The sequence below is a fragment of the Sapajus apella genome, unplaced genomic scaffold (assembly GCF_009761245.1).
Source record: "Sapajus apella isolate SASKATOON/1434 unplaced genomic scaffold, GSC_monkey_1.0 scaffold45, whole genome shotgun sequence".
Classification (NCBI taxonomy): Eukaryota; Metazoa; Chordata; class Mammalia; order Primates; family Cebidae; genus Sapajus; species Sapajus apella.
In genome coordinates this window covers 7,231,097-7,252,610 of record NW_022436985.1, presented here as the reverse complement: position 1 = coordinate 7,252,610, position 21,514 = coordinate 7,231,097, and the positions used below count along the sequence as shown (strand labels likewise).

The 21,514-nt window shown below is 34.9% G+C and overlaps 1 protein-coding gene across 4 annotated transcripts in view; it reads left to right on the top strand.

Moving 5' to 3' along the window:
* Positions 1–21,514, top strand: part of CCSER1 (coiled-coil serine rich protein 1) — a 1,343,925-nt gene that overhangs the window by 506,500 nt on the left and 815,911 nt on the right. The window lies entirely within an intron of this gene.

Here is a 21,514-nt window from a genome sequence, read left to right as displayed (position 1 = left end):
GTGGATTTTTAAAAGCCACAACTATCATGTTATGAAGCTCAGAGAAGAGCCAGGTGTCCTTCTTATTCCTTCCCAGAATTTCCTGACCACTGTCTTTTCCTGCCCACCTCATAAGTTTTGGCAGGAAGCTTGTGCCTTCAGACTTTATCACTGGCTACCTCTTAATTGTAGTTTTCAGCCAAATCTCAACACACTCCTGTCTATTCTTTGAAGATAATTATCCTTACTCATTTTCTTTATTTCCAATGTTGCTTATAAAGTAGTCCTTATTTACACACATAGCTTATCCTTGTCTTACCTTGTATTTTAGCTCATTGAACTGTTTTGTTTTTTTTTTTCCAGTAATCTTATTGTCAATTCTATGTCAGCCAGTGTATTCATTCACAGTGTACCTCTACTATGATATCCATTTGGAATTTCAAACTTAACTTGAATAAGCTGAATTATTGGATTTTTTCACTTCAAATGTGTTCCTTTTGCAGTCTTCCCTATCTCATTAAATTCCTACTGAATCTGTCTGTTTACCCAGACGACACCTTGGAAATCATTCTTGCCTTCTCTTTTCTCTCATAGCCCATATCCAAACTATGAGGAAATTCTATCATTTCTACCTTAAAATATATATACAATATTCAACCAATTTTTACTATTTTCACTGCTAAAAACTTTGTCCAAACACCCATTATCTCTCAACTTACTATAATCACTTTGGAGTGGTCTTCCAGCTTCCACACTCACCCTTCTACAGTCTCTTTTTAACGGAGCAGTGGCCATATTTTATTAATCACAAGTGCATTGTGCAATCCAGCCCACACTCAAGGGTGGGGGTGGATGACCTGAGAGTGCAAATACAAGGAGGCAGGGATCATTTGTGAACATGCTAGAAGCCACCCACCTCAGGCAGCACAACTAATTGTAACGAGTAGATCTCGCTCTCAGAATTTAAAGTTGGAAGCTTCCTGGCACTCTGTAGCAGATGCAGAGCACAGCTTTCAGTTTACAAGCTGCCAATGTTATCTTAATTACCAAACTTAAAAAACTCCAGAATGGAAAGATACTCTTTCCTTCAAGTTCAGAGCTCTATCAGCCAAATCTGTCAATGAAAAATGGATCTGTATAGTTCAAGGTCAACGAGCATCAGTTTGCACCTCCTGAGGCTCTGTGTTTTAGGTAAAGATGCTTGTGGTCTTTGTCTTTTCCGAGGTTGTTGGGACTCAGCGCCTTTGCTGAGACACATTCATCTCATAAGCCATCACTTGAGTCTCACAAGACTGTATAAAAATAGTGCCTTGCCTGAGGGAGAAGCCTCCATAAGCTTCAGACAACCTTCCAGGTTAAACCTTCTTATGATCTGAGGCTTAATGTTCTTGCTCAGACCTTAGCAGTAAAAAGCCAGCTGTACAACGGCTGAGCAGAACACATGTTCTCTGCATGTGATCTGCTGGCAAAGAAAGAGGAATGAGCTGAACCAAAAACTCTTGAGTTCATTCATACCAAATTTATTAGCAAGAAAAGTAATCTTTCTTTGCTAGGGAGAGAGGCTGGGAGTGTAACACTAGTAGAGCTACTACCACCAGGAATGAGGAATAAGTGTGTTCCCACTCTCCTCAGAACTTCCGAATATTTTCTTTGGTTTATAATTTTATGATGTTTTCTTTAATATGTAAAAAAATCAACATAGTCATTTATGTCAGTGTCTGTATGATTTATTTATGTCAGTCTGTCTGTATGATTTATTTATGTTTATGTTCAAAGAAGCCCTCCTCGTTCTATTGTAACTGATAGGTAAAGTTCATTTATGTTTTCTTCAAGTGATTCTTGTCGGCTGATTTATATTTAGGTTTTTTTTTTTTTTTTTTTTTTTTTTTTTTTTTGAGATGGAGTCTCACTCTGTTGCCCAGGCTGGAGTACAGTGGTGCTATCTCAGATCACTGCAATCTCCACCTCCTCCATTCAAGTAATTCTTCTGCCTCAGCCTCCGGAGTAGCTGGGATTATAGTCGTCTGCTACCATGCCTGGCTAAGTTTTGTATTTTCATTAGAGACAGGGTTTGGTGATCCGCCTACCTCAGACTCCCAAAGTGCTGAGATTACAGGCATGAGCCCCTATGCCTGGCCTATGTTTAATATTTTAATCCAGTTAGAATTTACTCTAATGCAATTCAAGGATCTGATTTTTTTTCCCTAAAAGTTAACAAATTGGTAAATCACAACCTATTAAATATCCTGATCAATTTCTCTTTGCCTATTGAAGATATGATAACTTTAGAATCCTTAAACTTCTCAAGTGATAGTAAAAATTAATACGTTAGCTTTGGAGGGAAATTGATAATATATTGAAGCTGTTCAATTATGTGCGTAGTCTTTAACTGAGATTTGTAACTCTACAAATGTATTTAAAGAAATATTCACATATCTATTTTAAGAATGTCATCACAACATTAACTATACAGAAAAAAATAGAAATGCAAAATATCTAAAATTAGAAGCCTTGCAGGATGAATAAGATTATTCTTATATGATGGAAATGTATTAGTTCCTCATAATGTAAAACTAAGAAAAATAGTCCATGTGAGAAGAATCCTGAGACTAGAGCTAGATGCAAAGTTTAGGATAGAAATTTTTGTATGCATTAATGATGCATTAATGATAATTTATCGTATTTTAAAATTTTTATTTATTTTATTTTTTCTTCAACTTTTAAGCTCAGGAGTACATGTGCAGGATGTGCAGGTTTGTTACATAGGTAAACGTGTGCCATGGTGGTTTGTTGCACAGAGCATCCCACCACCTAAGTATTAAGCCCAGGATCCATTAGCTGTTCTTCCCGATGCTCTCCTTTGCCTCAAAGCCCCCTCCAACAGACCCCAGGGTATTTTGTTCTCACTATATGTCCCTGCGTTCTCATCATTTAGCTCCCACTTAAAAGTGAGAACATGTGGTGTTTGGTTTTCTGTTCCTGCATTAGTTTGCTGAAGATAATGGCTGTCAGCTCCATCCATGTCCTGCAAAGGACATTTATTATTTTTTTATGGCTGCATAGTGTTTTATGGTGTGTATGTATCACATTTTCGTTATTCAGTCTATCACTGATGGGCATTTAGGTTGATTCCTTGTCTTTGCCATTGTGAATAGTGCTGCATTGTACATATGCATGCATGTGTCTTTATAAAAACATGATTTCTATTTCTCTGGGCATATACCCAGTAATGGGATTGCTGAGTCAAAGGATATTTCTGCCTCTAGGTTTCTGAGGAATTACCAATTATCTTCCACAGTGGTGGAACTAATAATTTACATTCCCAGCAACAGTGTAAAAATATTCCTTTATCTCTGCAACCTTTCCAACATCTGTTGTTTTTTGACTTCTTAATATTCTGACTGATATGAGATAGTATCTCATAGTGGTTTTGATTTGCATTTCTCTAATGATCAGTGCTGTTGAGATTTTTTGTTTGTTGGCCACATGTATGTCTTCTTTAGAGAAGTGTCTGTTCAGGTCCTTTGCCTGCTTTTTATGGGGTTGTTTGTTGTTTTTTTCTTGTAAATTTGTTTAAGCTCCTTCTAGATCCTGGATATTAGACCTTTGTCAGATGGGTAAATTGCAAAAATTATCTTCCATTCTGTAGGTTGTCTCTTCCCTCTGATGATAGTTTCTTTTGCTGTGCAGTAGTTCTTTAGTCTAATGAGATTTCATTTGTCAATTTTTGCTTTTGTTACGATTGCTTTTGGCATTTTCCTTATGAAATCTTTGCTCATGCCTATGTCCTGAATGGCATTGTCCAGATTTTCTTCTAGGGTTTTTATAGTTTTGGGTTTTACATGTAAGTCTTTAATTCCCCTTGAGTTAATTTTTGCGTATGGTGAAAGGAAGGGGTCCAGTTTCAATTTTCTGCATATGGCTAGCCAGTTCTCCCAGCACCATTTATTAAAAAGGGAGTCCTTTCCCAATTACTTGTTTTTGTCAGGTTTGTCGAAGATTAGATGATTGTACATGTGCATCTTATTTCTGAGTTCTCTCTTCTGCTTAATTGGTCTATGTATCTGTTATACCAATACCATGGCAATTTGGTTACTGTAGGCTTGTAGTATAATTTGAAGTCATGTAGCATGATGCCTTCAGCTTTGTTCTTTTTGCTTAGGATTGTCTTGGCTGTTCACACTCTTATTTGGTTCCATATGAATTTTTAAATCTTTTTTTCTGGTTCTGTGAAGAATGTCAATGGTGGTGGTTTAATGGGAATAGCATTGAATCTATAAATTACTTTGGGCAGTGTAGCCATTTAGATGATACTGATTCTTCTTATCCATGAGCATGGAAGATTTCTCTATTTCTTTATGTCCTCTCTGATTTCTTTGAACAGTTGTCTGTAGTTCTCCTTAAAGAGATCCTTCAGTTCTTTTGTAAGCTCTTTTTCTAGGAATTTTATTCTTTTGGTAGCAATTATGAATGTAAGTTCATTCATTATTTGTTTTATGTCATATGCAAGCAAAGATAATTTGAATTCCTTTATTTCTATTTGAATACTTTTTATTTCTTTCTCTTGCCTCTTGTCTTGTCTAGAACTTCCAATACTATGTTGAACAGGAGTTGTGAGAGAGGATATCCTTGCCTTGTGCCAGTTTTCAAGGGGAAAGCTTCCAGCTTTTTCCCACTTAGTATGATATTTTCTGTGGATTTGTCATATGTGGCTTTTATTATTTCGAGATATGTTCATTCAATGCTTAGTTTATTGGGAGATTTTAACATGAAGAGATGTTGAATTTTATTGAAAGCTTTTTCTGCATCTATTGAGATAATCATGCAGTTTTCTCTTTAGTTCTGTTTATGTGTTGAATCATAATTATTGATTTGCTTATTTTGAACCAACCTTGCATCCAGGAATATAGCCAGCTTGGTCATGGTGGATAAGTGTTTTCATGTGCTGCTGGATTTGTTTTGTTGATACTTTATTGAGGATCTTTGCACTGATGTTCATCAAAGATACTGGGCTGAAGTTTTCTTTGTTGTTGTTGTTGTATCTCTACCAAGTTTACAGATGATGCTGGCCTTATAGAATGAGCTAGAGAGAAGTAGTGCCTTATTTTTAATTTTTTGGAATAGTTTCAAAACATATCATACCAGCTTTTTTTTGTACCTCTGGTAGAATTCAGCAGTGAATCTGTCTGGTCCTGGGCTTTTTTTTTTTTTTTTTTTTTTTTTTTTATTTCCATTGGGTCAGTTCTAATAGCCCCATTGTTTCTGACTGTGATTATTTGAATCTTATCTTTTTTCTTCATTAGTCTAGCTAGCAACCTGTCTATTCTGTTAATTAAAAAACAAACTCAGCTCCTGGATTTGTTGATTTTTTGAAGCATTTGTCGTGTCTCAGCCTCTTTCAGTACAGCTGTGATTTTGGTTATTTCTTGTCTTTGCTAGTTTTGAGAGTTGTTTGCTCTTGGTTCTCTAGTTCTTTTGCTTGTGATATTATATTGTTAACTTAAGATCTTTCTAACTGTTTGATGTGGGCATTTAGGGTTACAAATTTCCTTCTTAACACTGCCTTAGCTATGTTGCAGAGATTCTGGTGTGTTGTATCTTTGTTCTCATTCAAGGAACATCTTGATTTCTTCCTTAATTTCATTATTTACAAAAAAGTCATTCAGGAGCAAGTCTCTGAATTTTAATGTAATTGTATGGTTTTGAGTGAATTTCTTAGTTTTGATTTCTAATTTGTGCTGTAGTTCAAGAGTTTTTTTTTTTAGAGATTTAAAATTATTTTACATTTGCTGAGTAGTGTTTTACTTCTAATGTTGTGATCAATTTTAGAGGATGTGTCATGTGGCAATGAGAATAATGTATATTCTTTTTTTTGGAAGTGGAGAGTTCTGTAGATACCTATCAGGTCCACTTTTATCCAGAGTTGAATTCAGGTCCTGAATATCTTTGTTAATTTTCTGTCTCAATGATCTGTCTAATATTGTCAGTGGGGTGTTAAAATCTCCCACTATTATTGTGTGGGAGTTGAAGTCTTTTTGTAGGCCATAAGAACTTGCTTTATGAATCTGGGACTTCCTGTATTAGGTGCATATATATTTAGGATAGTTAGCACTTCTTGTTGTATTCAACTCTTTACCATTATGTAATGTTTTTATCTGTTTTTTTTTTTTTTTCAATCATTGTTGACTTAAATTCTGTTTTTTCAGAAAGTAGGATTGCAACCTCTGCGTTTTTCTTTTTTACATTTTCTTGGTAATTTTTTCTCCATCCCTTTATTTTGAATTTGTGTTTGTCTTTGCACATGAGATGGATCTCTTCAAGACAGCACATTCATGGGTCTTGTTTCTTTATCTAGCTTGCCATTCTGTGTCTTTTAATTGGGGCATTTAGCCCATTTACATTTAAGGTTAATACTGTTATATGTGAATTTGATCCTGTCATGATGATGCTAGCTGGTTGTTTTGCAGACTTGTTGATGTGGTTGCTTCATAGTGTCACTGGTCTGTGTACTTCAGTGTTTTTTTTTTTTTTTTTTTTTTTTTGAGACGGAGTTTCGCTCTTGTTACCCAGGCTGGAGTGCAATGGCGCCATCTCGGCTCACCGCAACCTCCGCCTCCTGGGTTCAAGCAATTCTCCTGCCTCAGCCTCCTGAGTAGCTGGGATTACAGGCACGCGCCACCATGCCCAGCTAATTTTTTTGTATTTTTAGTAGAGATGGGGTTTCACCGTGTTGACCAGGATGGTCTCGATCTCTTGACCTCGTGATCCACCCGCCTCGGCCTCCCAAAGTGCTGGGATTACAGGCTTGAGCCACCGCGCCCGGCCTCAGTGTGTTTATGTAGTGGCTGGTTGTGGGAATTCACTCAGGGTGGTGGCAAAACTATTAGGGGAAATATAGTAGAGAAAGTTTATAGAATATACTCTCAAATCCTTTTGGAAGGCCTAAGAGTTTTTCAGTGTTTCAGTCGAAGTTTTGGCTGAAGGCAGCCTAAATCCCCCTTACATTTAGTTAATAAGTAAAGCAAATAGCTAGGATATGTAGGGGAGTTTACGTAACTAATTTGTTTATTCATGTGGTCTTAAAACTATCCTTTTAGCCGGATGGTCCTCTTGCAGGGAGGTTGACCAGGGATATTATCCTCTAATGATGTTTGCTTTGGGCATCTGAACCTGGCCTTTAATCTTTCTCTACAAGTGTGTTGACTCAAGCCTTTGTGAATTAAACTTTACTAAGTAAATGAGAGTCTCACTGACTGAGGAGGACCAACATTTACAACTGTTTACAGCACTCTTTAGGATGTCTGTAAGCCACTTGGACACCTTCAGCGAAACTGGCAAAGCATAATATCTTTGTGTCCATCTATTTTATTCATCTGTCACTCACTCAGGGTCTGCAGGACAGTCCCCTGCAGATGGTGACACAAACAGTGGTGCCCATAACCCTGACAGCTTGTAACAGTTTTTCCCTTCCATATCATGTGCTTCCTTCAGGAGCTCTTGCAAGGCAGGCCTGGTCGTGATGAATTCCCTAAGCATTTGTTTGTCTGGAAAGGATCTTATTTCTCCTTCACTTATGAATCTTTGTTTGGCCAGATATAAAATTCTGTGTTGCAAATATTTTCCTTAAGAATGTTGAATATTGGCTCCAATTCTCTTCTGGCTTTTAGGGTTTCCACTGACGGTCCACTTTTAGTCTCATGGGCTTCCCTTTCTAGGTGAACTGGCCCTTCTCTGGCTGCCCTTACCCTATATATATATATTTTTTTAATTTAAATCTTAGATAATCTGATGACTATGTGTCTTGGGGTTGAACTTGTTGTAAAGTGTCTTACGAGGGTTCTCTACATTTCCTGAATTTGAATGTTGGCCTGTCATGCTTGATTGGGGAAGTTCTTCTGGATGCTATCCTGGAGTATGTTTTCCAGCTTCATTCCATTCTCCCCATCTTTTTCAGGTACCCAATCAGTCGTAGGTTCAGTCTCTTTATATAATCCCATATTTCTTGGAGGTTTTGTTCATTTCTTTTTATTCTTTTTTCTTTATTCTTGTCTTTCTGTCTTATTTCAAAAAGATAGTATTCAGGCTCTGAAATTCTTTCCTCTGCTTAGTTTATTCTGCTACCTGTGATTGCATTGTAGAGTTCCTGTGTTGTCTTTTTCAGCTCCATCAGACATTCTTCTCTAAGTTCTTCTAAGTCTCTCTTAATCCCAATGTGATAACCTGGATATTTCAGTTGAAAGTGTTGAATTCACTCGCCCTTTTCATTTTTCTCTGTGAGTACCATGAACCACAGCTGCTTCTATTCAGCCATCTTGGATCTTTTCCTTTCAAATCTTTAAATATCTATTTTTAAATATTTAAAAATATATATTTTATTTCTTATTATCTTTGAATAGTTGGAATTTTCTTCCTTTTTCTATTTATCCATTTATTTCTTTTTCTAGTTTGTACTTTTAATACTTGCTTGTCTCCCCTAGTGAACTTAAGGTAACTAGAGGGAGAGGCTATTTTTTTTTTTTATTAAGCACACATTATTGTATCGAAGACTGTCACTTAAATGTCATTAATAAAACTAGAACACAATTCTGACTGGTTGAACACTGCTGAATGTAACAAGAATATTTAATAAGATAAAGGAACAGAGGGATATGAAGATTCAAGTTGTAGACCAAAACATAAAGAGATCTTGCTACAATGGGTTCAGATCTCACTACAGAGATAAGGGGTCAGAGGCAGAATTTCTCTCCCTGGAAGAAATTGTGGGTTAAAATAGGGACTCAGTCTCCAAGTATCTGTATAGGACCTTTGGGGAAATGCTAAATGGACTTAAAGTTTCAAAACTATGAACTCCTTGAATTTTGAAATTAAGTTAGAAACTGCAATTTTCTTAAAGCCAAGAAGAGCAAAATAAAACCAATGAGCTTAGCCATTGTTGAGGTAACCAATACCACTATCAATAAAAATAAGCTGTCTTTAAAAATATTACTCATAAAATTAGCTATTTATCTTCTCAATTACATTGCAGTGTATCGGGCATGAAATAATTGTACTTTTAATAATATATTTTTTTGTAAATAAATGAGCTAGTGTGTATGTGGTCACCGTGGTGATGGTCAAATGAGAAAGTGCCCCAATTCTAAATGATTTGTATTTATTTATGTATTTATGATAACTTGTTATAAGCATCCTTTGAGAGCATCCAGTTGCTGTTTCCTACATTTATATGAAAAAAAAAAAAAAAAAAAAAAAAAAAAAAAAAAAAAAACTTTAGGTCTGTAATGTGGGTTCTGAGTGGGTCTGTTCATCAAAAGGGAAGAACTTAAACAAATAACCAATAATTTTTTTTTCCTTTTTTTATTGTACTTTAGGTTCTGGGGTACATGTGCAGATCATGCAGGATTGTTGCATAGGTATATACAGAGCAAGGTGGTTTGCTGCCTGCATCCCCTGTCACCTATATCTGGCATTTCTCCCCATGTTATCCCTCCCCAACATCCCCACCCCCTCAATGTCCCTCCCTTAGCCCCCCCCCACCAACAGACCCCAGTGTGTGATGCTCCCCTCCCTGTGTCCATCTGTTCTGATTGTTCAACATCCGCCTATGAGTGAGAACATGCAGTGTTTGATTTTCTGTTCTTGTGTCAGTTTGCTGAGAATGACAGTTTCCAGATTTATCCATGTCCCCACAAAATGACACAAACTCATTGTTTTTTATGGCTGCATAGTATTCCATGGTGTATATGTGCCACATTTTCCTTGTCCAGTCTATTATCAATGGGCCTTAGGGTTGCTTTCAGGTTTTTGCTATTGTAAACAGTGCCACAATGAACATAAATGTGCATGTGTCTTTATAATAGAACAATTTATAATCCTTTGGGTATATACCCAGTAATGGGACTGCTGGGTCAAATGGAATTTCTATTTCTAGGTCCTTGAGAAATCACCACACTGTCTTCCACAATGTTTGAACTAATTTACACTCCCACCAACAGTGTAAAAGTGTTCCTATTTCTCCACATCCTCTCCAGCATCTGTTATCTCCGGATTTATTAATGATCACCATTCTAACTGGCGTGAGATGGTATCTCAATGTGGTTTTGATTTGCATTTCTCTAATGACCAGTGATGATGAGCATTTTTTCATATGTTTGTTGGCCTCATATATGTCTTCTTTTGAAAAGTCTGTTCATATTCTTTGCCCTTTTGAATGGGTTTGTTTGTTTGTTTGTTGTAAACCTGTTTTAGTTCTTTGTAGATTTTGGATATAAGTCCTTTGTCAGATGGGTAGATTGCAAAAATGTTTTCCCATTCTGTTGGTTGCCAGTTCACTCTAATGATTGTTTCTTTTGCTGCACAGAAGCTCTGGAGTTTAATTAGATCCCATTTGTCTATTTTGGCTTTTGTTGCCAATGCTTTTGGTGTTTTAGTCATGAAGTCCTTGCCTATGCCTATGTCCTGAATGGTTTTGCCTAAGTTTTCTTCAAGGGTTTTTATGGTGTTAGATGTTATGTTGAAGTCTTTAATCCATCTGGAGTTAATTTTAGTGTAAGGTGTCAGGAAGGAGTCCAGTTTCTGCTTTTTGCACATGGCTAGCCATTTTTCCCAATTTCATTTATTGAATAGAGAATTCTTTCCCCATTTCTTGTTTTTGTCAGGTTTGTGAAGATCAGATAGTTGTAGATATGTGGCATTGCCTCTGAGGACTCCGTTCTGTTCCATTATGACCCTTAAATCTTATACCAAGTTTAGTTTCCATTATTAGTTAATATGTTGGCCAATCTCTGACAAAGTAGAGTTCATTATCCATTTAATTTTGAATCATCCCCACAAAACCTACTTGTTCCTATATGAATTGATATAGTTTAATTCCTGAACCTTCCAAACTAAGGACCAATTTCTGATTTATTCTGTGAGATTCATTCTGAAGGAATGATCCAGGTTATTGCTTTGCTATAGCCTAGTAATTTGGGTTAATCTAGGTTTTGGTCACGGTTTTGATTTAGTTCTCAGTGACACAACACTAAAGTAAGAGATTAGCAATTGGAATTGTATCATAAGATTAGAGTAGAGCTAATAGCAAAGCTGACTCAACACTGAAACAGTCATCTCTTGGGATATTATATCTCCCACTGTCTTAGATTATTGATGCCATTTGGAAAGAGAATTAAAAAAGCTGTTTTCCCTTCTCTCTGTGATTTCAGTAGGATGAACCAGAGCTTTTGTTTACCTTCTGGATCTGTACTAAAAGGCTTTTCAAGTAGAGAATACATGGTGAGGCAGTGGGAAAATATTCACTCTTAAGCCTCCTGTGGAAGTGGTTACTGTGAAGTCCTATGCAGGACAATTTGGCAATATTGCTTAAAGTTACATTTGAATATATCTTTTAGCCCAGTAATTTCACATCTCTAAATGTATCTTAAAGATAAATTTGCATACAATATAGGATGATTCACTTCAGCTCTATTTGTAATGTAAAAGAGTGGGAATGTAACAGTAGTTAACTGCAATATAATATAGCCATAAATGGAATACTATATAGTATTGATGTACAGTCATATCAAATAGTACAGGAATCCATTATATATAAATCTATGGCAAGTTTAAAAATAATATGTATATTATCCTAAACATCTAAAAGAAAAAAAGTGCATGAGTATATATAAATACGTGTGTGTTTTTCTATTTTTAGCTCAATAGTGTCTGTAGAAGGTTATATAATACATTGCTAAAATTGGTGGCCTCTGTAAGAATGGGCATTAGTGGTAAAACAAAGACATTTTCCTGGAAAAATATGTTTTACCTTTTGAATTTTGGACTATGTGAATATGTTATCTAAAGTAAATTAAAAATATGTACTTAATTTTAGTGTAGTAAATATACTTTTATATCCAGGCATTTTTGTGATCAAATCTTTTTTTTTTATTTATTTTTTATTTTTTTTTTTGTGATCAAATCTTATGATGATCACAATTTAAAAATATTTAAGCTCCAAAAATACGGAAAAGAATAAATTATCTTGCTATTATAGAAATATTAACTTCCCAGCCTAGAATAAAGTGGTATCATGGCCTCTACTTTTGTCAGCCAATTCTAACTTTTAGATTTTATAACTTACAACTTCTCAACCATAGTGCTTATTCCTATACAGTTATATCCTCTATAATTATAATACTGTATTTTTACTATACCTTTTCTATGTTTAGATATGATTAGATGTACAGTACCATTGTGGTACAATTGCCTACAGTATTCAGTACAGTAACATGCTGTACCGACTTGTAGCCTAAGAGCAATACGCTAAACCATATTGCCTACATGTGTAGTAGACCAAACTGTCTAGGTTTGTACATGTACACTCTGTAATGCTTATACAATGACAAAAGCACCTAACGATGCATTTCTTAGAATTTCACTTCATCATTAATCAACACATGACTCTATGAGACATGCTTCTTACATATTAGACATACTGTTTTATGAAAATTATTTGGCCATGTAGAGCTGGATTATCAATATATGAAAGATTCTCTAGGGACTTAGTGTATTTCTCCCCATTTCCTAGATTGACTCAGTGTTGGATTTGCTCCTAAGGATGTGCCATCTACTTGATGACTTCCGGCAATTCAGATAGAAACACATTATTACAACCTTAGCCACATTAGCTGAGTGAGAACATCTCCTTTTCAAAATTCCATCACAATTCCCAGATTTGAGTTCTATTTAAATAATGTGGCCTGTGTGCCATTTTGTGCCTGGCAGGAAAGGTTGATTAGGCCTTAATTATATGTTCACATCTACTTTAAGGGTTTTGGACCAGCACTATTCAAAACAAATGGATTGAAAGTTTAGGCGAAATCACTCCCCAAAGGTAAACAAAAATATTAACATAGTGAAATGAACTGGATGCTAGAAAGGCAAAAACAGCAGCTATAAACTGTAAGAATATAAAGAAAAAAGCTTACATTTTCATTTGGAGAAAACAAGACTAGTAAAAGATGTGACTGGAATGGAAAAGGCTGTTGAATTAAAGTACAATGGGCTAGTCCAGATTTAGAGATTAAACTCAATTTCCTATTGCTCTTGTTTTGGTTTCCTGCTAAAATAGCAAACACTAAGCCCTGGGATATGCACCACTTAGGAAATGTAGTAAATGAAATCAACTTTGTTCCTCTAAGAGGAGTGCCTGAAATTCAGTAGTCAGCACCCTGGATTGGAGGAGTTCAGGCCTCTTGGCGTCTTGCCTTTTTCAGGTATAACTAGTGAAGGACACACATTAGACACTGAATATCTACCCACTAATCTCTCTCTCTCTCTCTCTCTCTCTCTCTCTCTCTCTCTCTCTCTGTGTGTGTGTGTGTGTGTGTGTGTGTGTGTGTGTGTGTGTGTATGAGATGGTTTTTCTGCGTCATGATTAGATACTCTATATTCCTTTTCTTACTAAGTTCTTGGGCCAACAGCAAGCCTAACCAGGTCTTACCAATGGCAACAATCATGGCAAAACTTAAAATCTAAGAGCAGAGAAGTTTAATGTGTACTCAATACCTGTTGAATGCCTGAGTGACTAAACAACTGAATTTTCACAGAAAATTAAGATGTCTAAAGAGAGAAAGATATTTTTAAGAAAAATGGCCAGTTTATACTATAGAAATCAAAATTTTCTTATGTGCTTTATTAGTAATAACACCAGTGATTATTAAAGCAGCAATATGCTAAAACATGTGTATATATTTTCTATGTAATCTTACAACTATGAAAATACATCCTCAAATTAGTTAACACATTTAAAAGGAGAACATTTAATTTTATTAGGTCTAGAGTCATTATAGAATTTACTCCAATGGCTTAAAGCATTAAAATATTTCACTTACACTTAAATCTTTTTATGTACTGAGAAGATTTCAGCCCAATTGATCATGTTTCACTTCAAGAAATCCTTATTAATAAACTTTAATCCCATAGGACAGATCCATTAATTATGCTTTCAAGGGAGGCATAATTAATGGATCTGTACTATGAAATTACAGCAGTCAGTAAATATTAATAACGCAAACTAATTCTACCAAGCACCTTAATAGTACCCAAACAAATAGATCATTTTATATGACTGAAGCTTTCCTTCAGCATTCCCATATGGAGAATGAAAGTATGCAGAACAATTTAACATCAGCTTTTCTGGGAGAACTTCATAGAAGATTAAAGATTCTGTGACAGAGAGATTTTGCATCTCAATAAAATTATCTGTCAAAGATTATTTTTATGAAAGTTTTAAAAGCCCTGATAAAAACTTAGAGGCTATGAGTAAATAATTATTATGTATTATAGTAATGAATAGCCTGGTGATATTGCTAATAAAGAATTTTTAAAATGCACTTTTAATTGGGGAATAATTTTATATTTACAGAAAATATGCAGTACAGACAAGTCCCATAAACTCCTTACTGTGTTTTTCCTATTGTTATTATCCAACCTCAGCAGAGTACATTGCTCACAACTGTAAAAGCCATCATGCTGGGCACGGTGGCCTAAGCCTGTAATCCCAGCACTTTGGGAGGTCAAGGCAGGTAGATCACGAGGTCAAGAGATCAAGACCATCCTAGCCAATACAAAAGTTAGCTGGGCATGGTGGCACTCACCTGTCGTTCCAGCTACTCGGGAGGCCGAGGTAGGAGAATCACGTGAACCTGGGAGGCAGAGGTTGCAATGAGCCAAGATTGCCCCACTTCACTCCAGCCTGGCAACAGAGCGAGACCCCTCCTCAAAAAAAAAAAAAAAAAAAAGTTGGTACATTGCTATTAACTCAACTGGTCAATATATTTGGGTTTTGACAGTTTTCCTTAATGTCCTTCTTGTTATTCCCAGGCCACATTCAGGGTACTTTATTACAGGGTGCCCAGCCTCCTGGCCATGGACTGGTAGTGGTTACTGGCCTGTTGGAACCGAGCCCCACAGCAGGAGGTGAGCAGGAGGGTGAGTGAGCTAAGCTTCGGCTCTACTTACAGCTGCTCCATATCATTGGCATTACCAACTACTGAGCTCCACATGTCAGATCAGCTGTGGCATTAGATTCCCTTAGGAACTCTAACCCTATTGTGAACTGCTTTGAGTGCTCCTTATGAGATTCTAATGCCTGATGATGTGTCACTCTTTCCCATCCCTCCCCAGATGGGACCATCTAGTTACGGGAAAACAAGCTCAGGGCTCCTACTGATTCTACATTATGGGGAGTTTTATAATTATTTCATTATATGTTACAATGTAATAATAGAAATAAAGTGCACAGTAATTGTAACACACTTGAATCATCCTGAAACCATCTTCTCACACCCCAGTCCATGGAAAAATTGTCTTCCACGAACCTGGTCCCTGGTGCCAAAAAGGCTGAAAACCACTGCTTCATTATTGTTGGTCACCATGCCTTCTTAGTGACAGTTTCTCACACTTTTCTTGTTAAGCACTGGTTAAGCTTTTTGCAGAACATTCCTCAATTTAGATTTGTCTGATATTTGTCTCATGATTAGGCTGTGGCCGTTGGTTTGAGGGTGGAAGACCACAGATGTGAAGGATCCCTGTCTTCACATTATATCAGGGGTACATGCTGTCTACATGATGCTACCCCTGATCACCTGGCTGAGGTAGTGTGTGCTGGGTTTCTCCACTGTGAAATTACATTTTGCTTTTTTTCATACATTACACTTTGGAAGAAAGTCATTGAATGGAGCCTGGGGGTGGGAATGGGGTGTTAAATCTCATCTCTTAAAGAGAAGTATCTCCATAAATTATTTGGAATTCTTTTGAAAAAAAAATTGTCTCATCTCTTGATTTGTTTGCTCATTTATTTGAAATTTTTCTGAAAAAAAGCCCCTTCTCCTGATTTATTTGCTCATTTTTTTAAACACTTTGAGTTATACTCTGTAGTATGTTATTTCTGTTGTTCAAATTGTTCCAGCTTTGGCATTTGGAAGCTCTTTCGTGTTGATTTCTTGGTTCTTTGTCTCTTTGGTATACCCCTGTTCTTTTGTTTTTTGAGTAATTCCTTTCTTCATGATACAACAAGATGCTACAGAATTATCTTGTACATCTCGTACATTTCTGGCCCCATCCTGGACTTGGAGTCATCCATTTCTCTTAGGAGCCCTGTTAGAAACAAACCAAGATCTAGGCACTGGGCGTTAGTAAGGATACTTTATTTAATAAAATTAATGCATTTTCCTCAGAATCAGAAGAAAAACATAATAAGGCTTATATAATAAAATATAATACTTGTAAAAAATTATCTCATTTTCATGGATTAAAATTAACTCCATAATTTATTAATTGGTTCACTATATTTCAAAAGTAAATTTAAATTTTAAATGTTATGTTGTTATGATACATATGGCTGACTTGGAAATTATATACACAGAACATTGATAGTACCAAGTGACAAATGGTTTGTGAATCAATGGAGAGTTCTTCATTTCTTCACATCAAAATGAAGAAGAGAATACTATGTTTTTCAGTGCTATTAAAATGAGTACACATTTGTATTTATCAATAATAAGTATAATCGTAGCAGTTAAGAGAAGATGTAACACTAAAAATGTCAACTTTATTTTCTGATTATTAATGATGCCTCTTATTCTTCAATTTCTCTGCTTTTTTTAGTGACAAAATATTGAGTTTCAAAGCTCTCAGCTATGTACTTTGCCCAATGACACTAAAGCAGTGTCCACTGAGGATAAGATTTTCAAACTAAACATTTAGATAATTGTTTATAGTAACAAATGGTATAACATTTCCCAAATTTTTTGTCTGAATTTAACTTGAGAAAAAAACTTGGTATTAGTATAACAAAAAATATTTTCTTTCATGCTCATTATTTATTTTGCAACTCTTATGATTTGCAAGTCTTACTTTTCACTTGGGTTTTTTTCTTGTTGTTAATAAACTTTGTATACTTATTTTTTCTCATCAACAATGACTTATATTAAGTAACTTTAACTTCGTACAAAGATACATGAGTTTGAAAATTTCAATGAGATCACTTACCTTCTTTTTTCAGTTTCTGATAAATTGTCCCTGATTATTCATATGTTTTAAAGAGCCATCTCCTAGGAGCCAAGAAGTTCTAGTCCCCCTCCTGCCATTGTTTTCTGTTAGTATGGTGTCATTTTCATTTATCCTATTGATAGCTGCTCTTCACCAACATTGTCTTGCAGATTTGAATATGACAAGGTGACATGGCATTTGCAGGATACCTCTGTGTACTTAGATCAGAGTTTATTCCATTGAAAATTTTGAAGAGGGTATTATTTCTCATATGTCTCTTGGGATTTTGTTTAAAGTAGCTCTTTTTATGTTTGCTTGTTCCTTCTTTTTCTCAGGGCCAAAGATGAGTCCAGTGGTAAGAGAACCAGTCCCTGAGATAATAGAAACATTGCCTCTCTTGGTATTTCTATTGTCCTCCCCAACTAAATACTTCACTTCTCTCCTGCTCATCATCTTCCTAGGAAATTCTGTAATAATCCATTCTGATGAGAGTCTTGAATATTACTTTAAAATTTTCAGTACTGTAGCAAAGCGTTCCTAACCTCCCTTAGACATATCTACAAATAATAAATCTATATTTTTATTTATTATAATTATAGTGAAGACAGTAAATATAAGACTTTCATATAATGAGAAAGATTGACTAAAATATCTGAGGTTGCTTGCTAAAATTCAAATTAACCTGTGAAAATCTTGTGCTAGAATATGTATGGTATAAGGCTTATTTAATGTTTATTGTATACGAAGAAACTGGAAAAGCATCTTCAAATAATAAATCTCTGACTCCGCTATCTTTTGCCTATATGTATTGAAGTGAAAGGTTAGTAGAAGAAAACATAAGAGAGAACCTTTGAGAATGTGATTGGTGGGCCAGTATTTATTAGGTAAAACACCAAAAGCATGTACCATAAAAAGCAAGCTAAAAATGTAGTTCAGAAAACTTTGGCTCTTTTGAATATATGGTTAAAAAAATAAAAAAGATAAGCCCCAAGCTGGGTAATATAATTATAATAAACATATATGACAAATGATTTGTATCCAATAATCCAATGATAAATATTGGCAAAATATTTGAATACTCTTTGCAAATGAGATATACTAATGGTTAATTGGCACATGAAATGATACTTAACATCCTTAGTAACCCATGGAAGAGAAAGTTAAAACCACAATGAGGTACCACTGCACACCCACAAAGTGCCTAATTTTTTTAAAAAAGACTGGTAACACCATTGTTTGCAAGATATCCTGCAAGTGGAAGTGCAAAATATTACAATCCTTTTGGAAGACAGTTGTCAGTTTCTTATACAGTTTATATAATATAGGAATAAATTTGCCACAAGACCCAGAGATTTCATTGTTAAGTAATTACTAAATATAAAACACCCATCCATTAAAAGATATATACATGAATGTTCAGAATGGATTTTCCTTAGAGCCCCAAACAGGAAGCAGCTCTCATCAATAAGTGAGTGGATAAGCAAATTTTGGTCTACCATGAAATACTATACAACATTTTGAAAGGACAGACTACTGAAATATGTACCAATATGACATAATGAATTTCAGAATCATTTTGCTGAGTGAAAGAAGGAAGACCCAAAAGAGTTCATGCTTTACATTTCTATTTATACGAAATTCTAGAGCAGCCCAAAGCAAACTAGTAATAGAAAGCACACCATTGTTCCCTGGCAGCAGGGATAGGGAATAGTTGACACAGAGGCACATGAGGAAACATTCTGAGGTGATGAAAATATTCTGTATCTTGATATTGGTGGTTGTTACGTATACGGATACATTTGTCAAACCTCATCTAGTTTTACACCCCAAAACTTCATTATACTGTAGGTATGTTATATTTCAATAAAGTTGTTTTAGAAAAGGATCAGCTGGAGATGAGAGATTGAATCACTTGGTAAGGGAATCGTCTTCTAAAAACAGCAGCAACAAAGAAGTGAAAGGGTTTTTTTTTTTTAAATTAGACAAGTAGAAAGAATTGTAGAGAACAATATTCAGAAAAAGGAGGGACATTAATCAGAACTCTCTGATTTGCTCAGTAAATAGATGTCTAGGGATCACTGAACCTCAAGATCACACTTAATTTTAAGCCCAATTTGGAGAAAAATGAAAGAGAACATATTTACATTAAATAGAAATAGAAAAGAGAGGTGGCCAATTTGGGCAAAACAACATTTTAATGGTAGGTAAAATGTTAAGGTTCATATTATTTGTCTATTCTTGTGTTTGAAAGAAACAGTTTATCTATTGGACTTAGAACCCGAAAACCAGGTTAAGAACACTTGTTAAAATCGGCTTTTCATGACAAGGATGTCTAGAGTGTCTCCAATGGATATAAAAACAAAACAAAACAAAGCAAATGTTTCATGAGAAGAAGATAGGAGATTTGTTCTGTTGAGAGATTTGCTTCAGTTTTAAAAAATAGTTCTTCTATTTTCCCGTAGGATTCACTTTCACATTATTGTGAACCTATCACTTGCAAAATCTCTGCAATATATAAAAAGTGGATGAAACCGTAAATCTAGCAGGACATTTTATGAAGAAAGCTATTGATTAACAAAAACTGTTAGCTTTTAAAAACATCAAATATAACTTATTATTTCATTTAGATATTAAATTGTATCAGTATTGCTATCAATGAATGAAAGAGTAATTGGATTAAAATATGAAATATGGATAAGACTTATCTCTATAAGGTTTACAATAGTATTTTATCTAAAAGAATAAGCAAATTGAATGATACCTAAATTATAGATTACTGAAAAACGAACGGGAAAACAATAGGATAACGTGAAAATACTTCATTCATGTATTTCCCAACTTGATAACTAAGTGCAGTTTATCAGATGTTGCCATATGAGATTGATTTTTTTTTTAATAATATTTATCTCAAGATTTCCTAAGAACAGTAGAATTAAAGTGTCACACTATAAGATGGATTTGAAAATTATAGCTAGAACACAGTTTTCTCTTAGAATGTCCTTTAAAGAATCTGTGTTACACGATGTAAAATTTGGAGTCCGTTTTTTACTGTCATTTGAATTATACATTAATTTCTGGAAAGTTATGGGAGATCTCAATATTTAAAGAAGTTTACCATGAACCTTGACTTTGCATTTATGTTCTTATGAAAATTAAAACCTTCAATAGCAAGACTGATATAGGCGTTTTAATTTTTACAAATGAATGTCATCTATGTCTCCTAAATATATTATTTATTTATTTATTTATTTTACAAGAACCATCAGAGTAAGAATTTATTAATATCTCCCACCGAGGTATTAATCTATTCATACATCCACCCCATGACACAAACACCTGCCATTAGGTCTCATCTCTAACACTGGTATCAAATTTCAGCATGTGATTTGGAGAGACAAACATCCAAACTATAGCATTCCTCCTCTGGGCCCCCAAAACTCATGTCTTCCTCATGTTGCAAAATAAAATCATCCCTTCTCAATAGTTCCAAATATATGTGTGTGTGTGTGTGTATGTGTGTGTGTATGTGTGTGTGTGTGTGTGTGTATGTATACATATAATTGCATTTTAAATCCTGGGGTACATGTAAAGAACATACAGGATTGTTGCAAAGGTACATACATGGCAACTTTAATAAGCTATGCAGGCTGTTTATGGTACAGGTAAATATCAGATGATTCAACTATGTACAAACTATGTTCTATCACTTGCTTAAATTCTTCTGAGAAATCCAACATTAAGAGAAGTACCTCAAGAGGCTTTTTTTCCCTCTGTTTTTCTTCATAAAGCTTCATTCATTTCATATGTTAACATCCTGTGATAAATTAGTTAGCAAGACCAGCCTTGTTTCTCTATTATGTCATATATTCAGAGAGTAAGAGTCAGCCATTCATCATATTTCCTGGTTTTGATCAAATAAATTACGTACAACTCCGGATAAATTTTGAAATTAGAGTCAGAGACTAATTCACCTCAATTATCTGGTGCATGTATTTTCCTACTTCCTTTAGTAGATTATTGTTCAATTTTTACATAATTTCCTTCTTTAGAAATTTTTACTTGAGTAAATTGCACTGCCTTGTATCAATTTCCAAAACAGGTGTGGTATGTGTTAAATTAACATTATACTGAACATCTTGGTTCCTGTGTCGATAGTTCTTATCCTTGGTTTCTGGACTAGGGAATCAGAAGTATTCCCAACTTAATGGATATTTAAAATGTGACCAGTTTATTTCACATTTGAATACGTGAATTGAAAATAATCTTTGAATAGAAAGTCTCTAAGAATATGTAGCGGTTGTAGCATCTATTCTTTGAACACATTCTTTTGTTGAAACTTAAGCTAGTCAAACTTGTCTACTTATATCCTTATGTCACTTGAGGTGTATTCATTCTTTGGCTTTAATCTGCATTGCAAAATTTCTGTGTGTTTGCACATACCTTTAGAGACAAAGCTGAAAAATGTAGGTGTATATTCTTTTTAATGTTTTATTTTCTTTTATTTGTT